The sequence below is a fragment of the Acinonyx jubatus genome, chromosome E1 (assembly GCF_027475565.1).
Source record: "Acinonyx jubatus isolate Ajub_Pintada_27869175 chromosome E1, VMU_Ajub_asm_v1.0, whole genome shotgun sequence".
Classification (NCBI taxonomy): Eukaryota; Metazoa; Chordata; class Mammalia; order Carnivora; family Felidae; genus Acinonyx; species Acinonyx jubatus.
Window position 1 is genome coordinate 23054357 of NC_069397.1, and position 7302 is coordinate 23061658.

General features: G+C 43.3%; 1 pseudogene; it reads right to left on the bottom strand.

Moving 5' to 3' along the window:
* Positions 1-4762: 4762 nt before the first annotated feature.
* Positions 4763-5668, bottom strand: LOC106980408 (60S ribosomal protein L32-like; annotated as a pseudogene).
* Between the last annotated feature and the right edge of the window lie 1634 nt (positions 5669-7302).

Below are 7302 nucleotides of genomic sequence, written 5' to 3' on the forward strand. Positions count from 1 at the left end.
CCAGACTTTTTCCTTTTAAGGTAACATTTACAGCTTCCAGGGATTAGGACCTAATATATTTGGGGGTCATTATATAGTCTAATACAGAGACTTTATGACAAACCCAGAATAGAACTTAGAGTGATAGTTTCTTTTGCACAATTTTTGAATTAAAATATGATTACTTCACAATAGATATAAATCAAACTATCATGCTGCATGCCTTAAACTTATACAGTGATATATGTCAGTTATTTTTCAATAAAACTGGGGTGGGGGCAGGAGGGAAATCATCATATTTGTAAGACAGATTGCCTTGCCCATGAAACATGAATGACAATGAGGCTTCTTAATCTTTAGGAAATCTACTTTCAACAGAATCCATACTTTGGAGAAGCTTAAATTAATAAGTAAATGAAAAACCTAAACATGTTGCTCATGTTTGTATCATGGAAGCCAAACACCAAGCTACCACTATAGTTAGGGTTAACCATTCATCCACTTCTTTGTTCATCTAGTAAATATTTGCTGCTGCTGTAGAGAGTTGTGGTTAAGAGCTCAGGCTGGAGAGCAATAAAAAATCTGGATTCAAATCCTGGCTCTGCCACTCACTAGGTGTGTGATCTTGGGAAGTCTACTTGGTCTGTTTCCTTATCTGAAAATAAGGTTGGCATAGGATTAAATGAGAGACAAGGTGCATCAAGCCCTTTGCCTGGTACATAGAAAGTGTTCAGTAAGTGTCAATTATTGGCATCCAGTCCCTCCAGGATTACAACATGAGAAAACATGATGGGCCCCAACTTCACTGTCACTGAATGTTTTTCCCCAACTAGGATGTAAGTTCTATGAGAACAGGGGGTTGGTGTTTTGTTCACTGTTTTGGGCCCCATCTTTTGGTACCTGGAACATATTAGGTACTCAGTAAATATATTTTTTTAATGTTTATTTATTTGAGAGGGAGAAAGAGAAAGAGAGAGAGAGAGAGGGAGACACAGAATCTGAAGCAGGCTCCAGGCTCCAAGCTGTCAGCGGGGAGCCCGATGCAGGGCTCGAACCCATGAACCGTGAGATCATGACCTGAGCTGAAGTCAGATGCCTAACCAAATGAGCCACCCTGGCACCCCCTCATTAAATATTTTTTAAATGAATGAATGTGTATATGTATGTCATGGAGTTTACTAGTTAAATGTCTGGAAAATGACCCAATGTATACCTACCACCACCATGTCAAACTCATCAAACTTCAAAGGAAGGAGCAAGTCATTATTATTGCTTTTATAAATGGAGATAAGAAGAAAGGAAATAGATAATAGATAAAAATGGAGCTCCTACATGCAGAAAAATGAACCTGGACCACTTTCTTACACCATATACAAAAGTAAACTTAAAATGGATGAAAGACCTAAACATAAGACAGCAAGCCATCAAAATTCTAAAGAAGAAAGGGAGTAAAAACCTCTTTGACCTTGGCTGCAGCAACTTCTTACTCAACAGGTCTCCAGAGGCAAGGGAAACAAAAGCAAAAATGAACTACTGGGACCTCATCAAAACAAAAAGCTTCTGCACAGCAAAAGAAACAATCAGCAAAACTAAAAGGCAACCGACGGAATGGGAGAAGATATTTGCAAATGACATAACAGATAAAGGGTTAGGATCCAAAATCTATAGAGAACTTATCAAACTCAACACCCAAAAAACAAATAATCCAGTGAAGAAATGGGCAAAAGACATGAATAGACACTTCTCCAAAGACGATATCCAGATGCCAACCAACACGTGAAAAAATGCTCAACGTCACTCATCATCAGGGAAATACAAATCAAAACCACAATGAGATACCACCTGACACCTGTCAGAATGGCTAACATTAACAACTCAGGCAACAACAGATGTTGGTGACGATGCGGAGAAAGAAGATCTCTTTTGCACGGCTGGTTGGAATACAAACTGGTGCAGCCACTCCGGAAAACAGTATGGAGGTTCCTCAAAAAATTAAAAATAGAACTACCCTATGACCCAGCAATTGCACTAGTAGGTATTTATCCAAGGGATACAGGTGTGCTGTTTCGAAGGGGCACATGCACCCCAATGTTTATAGCAGCACTGTCAACAATAGCCAAAGTATGGAAAGAGCCCAAATGTCCATCCACTGATGGAGAAAGAAGATGTGGTATATGTATACAATGGAGTATTACTTGGCAATCAAAAAGAATGAAATCTTGCCATTTGCAATAACGTGGATGGAACTAGAGGGTATTATGCTAAATGAAATTAGTCAGAGAAAGACAAATATCATATGACTTCACTCATATGAAGAATTTAAGATGCAATACAGGTGAACATAAGGGAAGGGAAACAAAAATAATATAAAAAGAGGGAGGGGGACAAAACATAAGAGACTCTTAAATATAGAGAACAGAGGGTTGCTGGGAGGGTTGTGGGAGGGGGGATGGGCTAAATGGGTAAGGGGTATTAAGGAATCTACTCCTGAAATCATTGTTGCACCACATGCTAACTAACTTAGGTGTAAATTAAAAGAGAAATTATTTTTAAAAATGGAGGTCCTAGGTAATGACTTATGGCTAGTGTAATACTAAGGTTAGTTAGATTGGCTTGGAACCCATTCTGGCTCCTGAGCTGGCACTCAAAAAGGAAAACCAACAACAAACCACTTCTATCTATCTACCCATGGGCCCAACCTCTATACCTCATCTGCAGATATTCCTATAATCTGCAGGAATATGCCAGATTGCACCCTTCTCAAGTACAGAACCCCTTGACTATGCCTTCTTTACTAGCCTAACCCAGGTCTTCATTCCTTTAACCGTGTCCTTTGTATATTTTCATTACGCAGAACATCTAAGTATGGTGGAGAGGCATGTTAACAGGTTCCCATTCACTCATTCATTCAACAAACCTCTTTTGCACACTGTCTTTGAGCTGGTGTAGCGTGGTGGGTACTGAGGGCTCCAAGATGCCCTGAGGGAGTTCCGAACCTGGCTGGGGAGACAGACAAATTAACAAGTGATTGTAATGCAGTGTGTAGGTGTTAGAAGGTAGAGTGGTAGGACAGTGGAAGCAATTCTGTTTAGATAGAAATCAGAGGTCCTTTGAAAGACGCTTGACATCATAAAGAATGAGTGACTGTTCACCAGGCAGATGGGGGGTGGGAAAGACATTTCACGTTGAGGGACCACAACATGCAAAATGAATGTCCAAATCAATGAGTTCCCAGTGTTGTTTCAGCCCAAACCTTCTGTCTTCTGCATGCCTGGGACCCCTGCCTGAACTTCTCTTGCCCTGGTTCTGTAAATCATGATCTGACAGGCTGCAGGGTCCTCAGGTCAAGGTAATGGGTCACTAGCCAGCTGGTGCCTCTGAGGAGTGGACCAGAGTCTGAGAATCAAATATGTGGGCCCCACATCTCAGATGAGCAGAGGTAAGGCGTGGGGTAAGGCATGTGATGTTTACGTTCAGAAACTGCAAAGCCACTAGCCTTGCAAAGTGTCATTATGTCCGCAGGTGGAGGGTAATTTTCTTGTTACTCAAGGACTCTTGATCGGGTGCAAATTGGTGTCTGGGGAATTGCTTTATGACCCAGAGCCAGGCAGCGATAGATAGGAGATGTGGTTTGCTGGGCAGAAGTTTACAAGGCAGGAAATTGCTTCACTGGGTACAACCATTCATAAGAAACACCTCTGGGAAAAGGGAGACTGGGCTCCTGGCAGGTCTGCCCCTGGCCATTTGTTTACATCAGCAACAACCCATGTTCCTGGTTACACAATGTGGCAGCGTCACTTTGAGTGGGGGATCTTTGCCCCATGGAAGAATAAACACATTCCTTACTCGCAATGGAATTAGCAGACCTCACAGGCTTTTCAGTGACTCTCCTGGAGGCCTTAATGTCATAGGAAGGTGACTCTAAACATGATTAGCTATACAACCAAACTTAGTCCAAATTTGGTTGAATTCCCCTTTAAATGGCAATGCATGTTTAGATGAAGATACCCCAAAGGTGAAGGGTGGAAAAGTGTGACAATCTTGTGTCAGTCAGTAGCCAAAGCCACACAAGGTTTCTTAGAAACAATTCAGTCACTGGTGTAGGGGTCATTGGTCAATCTTTGGGGAGGAGAGGACAGGGCTGTGGGTTGTTCGGGTATATTTCAAAGCCCATATTTTCATTGTCCCACCAACTCTTAGCTGAGTTCTAGAGTCCAGAGTTTTTCTGCATTAGAGCCATCAGATCTGCACATGTCATGGGGAGGAAAGATAAGGGGCAGTGGCCAGTGTCTCCAGAACCATGGCGGGGGGGGGGGGGGGGTCTGTCTGGCAAGTTACTGGAGGCCTCCAACCCAGCACTGCTCATTAGAGGCAAGAATCATGGGGCACCTGGGTGGCTCAGTCGAGTGTCTGACTCTTGATTTCGGCTCAGGTCATGATCTTGTGAGTCATGAGTTCAAGCCTCGCACTAGGCTCTGTGCTGATAGCACGGAGCCTGCTTGGGATTGTCTGTCTCCTCTCTCTCTCACTCTCAAAATACATAAACTTTAAGAAAATGAAGCAAGAGTCACGCCCTGGGCCCTACTCTTCCCCACCGCCTTAGTCACCCCATCTTGGTCCCATCCTGGTCAGGTGAGTTTCAACGGGCTGCTTCGCTTCTCTGAGGCCTCGGGTTCTGTATCTGTGAAATGGGGGACTTAATGTCAATGTGCCACTTAGGGTCACAGCTCTGAAGTGAGAATCCGGTGAGACTCTGAATGTCCTCCTCTCAAGTGTGTTCACACACCATGGTTTGGTGCATTGTCCTAGGGCACTTGGGCATGTGAGGGGACATGGATGGAGATTTTGTTTTATGTTTCTTACCTTTCTAAGAGGAGCTTCAGATGGTAAATCCGCCATTACCTCTGACTTAGTCCAGAACCTGTTATTTGTATACCTATGCTTTTGGACAGCACATTCCAGAGCAGGAGCAGTCAAAGGCAGAAGGACCTGGGCCTGCCCCATCTGTGTTTCTTTCATTTACTTCCTTGGAGATTATTCATGTAAATCTGTTTCCCATTTGCAAGTTCTTTTTTTTTTTTTTTTGGTAGTTTTATAGTTTTATTAACACAAATATTACATGCACATAAGCTGTCTGTCTCTTCAATTTCTTTGCTGCGCAGGCTGGCGTTGGGATTGGTGGCTCTGATGGCCAGCTAGGCTGCTCTTTCTACAGTAGCTTTGTGGTTCTTGGAGGAGATACTGTGAGCAATCTCTGTACAGTAAGATTTGTTACACATCAGCAGCACTTCAGCCTCCTTGACATTGTGAACTAGGAACTTCTGGAAGCCACTGGACAGCCTGTGCTTTGTTTTTTTATTGGTCCTGTAACCAGTGTTGGGCATTAAGATCTGACCCTTGAATCTTCTGCATACCATGTTGTCAATGCCTCTGGGTTTCCACCGGTTGCACTGAATTTTGACATATCAGTCTGAAGGGCACCAGATGAACTTCTTGGCCCTCTGTTGCACAATCTTGGACTTCACCAGAGGTCTGAGAGTGGCCATGATGCCAAGTAGGAGCTGGCTGCCACCTCCGCAGGTAGCCGAGGAAGAGAGGAGAAAGTGGCATGTGAGGGCTTTGCATTTGCAAGTTCTACAGGGGCCAGACCATGTCCTTCTTGGTCACCATTATACCTCCAGTACCTCACAGGGTGCCTGGTGCATAGTAGGTTCTCTATAAAGACATGTTGAGTGGATAAAAGTTCATCAATGCATGGATGAATAAACGGGTTGCATTTTTTTTTTAATTTAAAAACCATTGGTATACTGAATCCACAACAAACCTACGATGGACTTCGGATCGCTCAGTTTCTACCTCATCAGATAAGCAGGCAGCCTGGATTCCTAGTTTCCTTGTATGGATGGAGCAGCTGTGTCAGGGAAAGCAAGGTGGGGCATAGTGCTAAAGCCCACCAAGGGAGTCGCAAGGATAGTCATTAGCCCTTTGGGTAATTCGTTCCTTAAGTATCCATGTTACTAGTTGTTTTCCAACCACCTCAGGATCTCATGCTTCTGTTGCCTGGCCCTGCCCATTCCCTGTGAAGGAGACTGCAAAAAGGTTTAGAGCCACTGTCCCTAGACATTTGGGGAATAGTGTTACAGGCACTCTATCTCCAAATCCTGCCAGAGGAACCAGGACGAACCCAGAGGAGAAAGGATGATCCTATGGGTCAGTCTGGAGGAGTGTGTGGCCAGCACAGCATAGGACAAACCCAGAGGAGTGTTTTGGTATCAAGGGTGTGGCAATGCAAGCATGTTAGAGACTCGCTTCAGGATGGCACCCCTGAATGTGGTGCCTGTGTATGGGTCTGATGTCCTAAAAAGCATGCTTCTCACCCCCAGGGTACAGGGCAGTGGGTCAGGGAGTACAAGAAGCTGCAGTAAAAATAGTTCATTTTCCCAGAGCATTGATTTTATTCAGAGATAAGTAAATTGTTTGAGTTTATTTGTTTAAATTCAAGTTAGTTAACATACAGTGTAGTGTTGGTTTCAGGAGTAGAACTCAGTGATTCATCACTTACATACAATACCCAGCGTTCCTCCCAACAGGTGCCCCCCTTAGTGCTCATCACCCATTTAGCCCATCCCCCCCCACCTCCCCTCCAGCAACCCTCAGAACCCTTTGTTCTCTGTATTTAAGAGTCTCTTATGGTTGTCTGCCTCTCTATTTTTATCTTATTTTTCCTTTCCTTCCCCTATGTTCATCTGCTTTGTTTCTTAAATTCCACGGATGAGTGAAATCATATGATAGTTGTCTTTCTCTGACTTATTTCCTTTAGCATAATACACTCTAGTTCCAACCACATTGTTGAAAATGGCAAGATTTCATTCTTTTTGATGGCTGAGTGAATATTCCATTGTGTGTGTGTGTGTGTGTGTGTGTGTGTGTGTGTATCACATCTTCTTTGTCCATTCATCAATTGATGGACATTTGGGCTGTTTCCATACTATGGCTATCATTGATAATACTGCTTATAAACATTGGGGTGCCTGGGCCCATTCAAATCGGTATTTTCATATCCTTCAAGTAAATACTTAGTAGTGCAATTGCTGGGTCATAGGGTAGTTCTATTTTTAATATTTTGAGGAAACTCCACACTGTTTTCCAGAGCGGCTGCACCAGTTTGCATTCACACCAATAATGCAAAAGTGTTCCCTTTTCTCTGCATCCTTGCCAACACTTGTTGTTTCCTGAGTTGTTCATTTTAGCCATTCTGACAGGTGTGAAGTGGTACAAAGATAAGTAATTTTAACTGCATTTTTATATAAAAGCAAATGCATG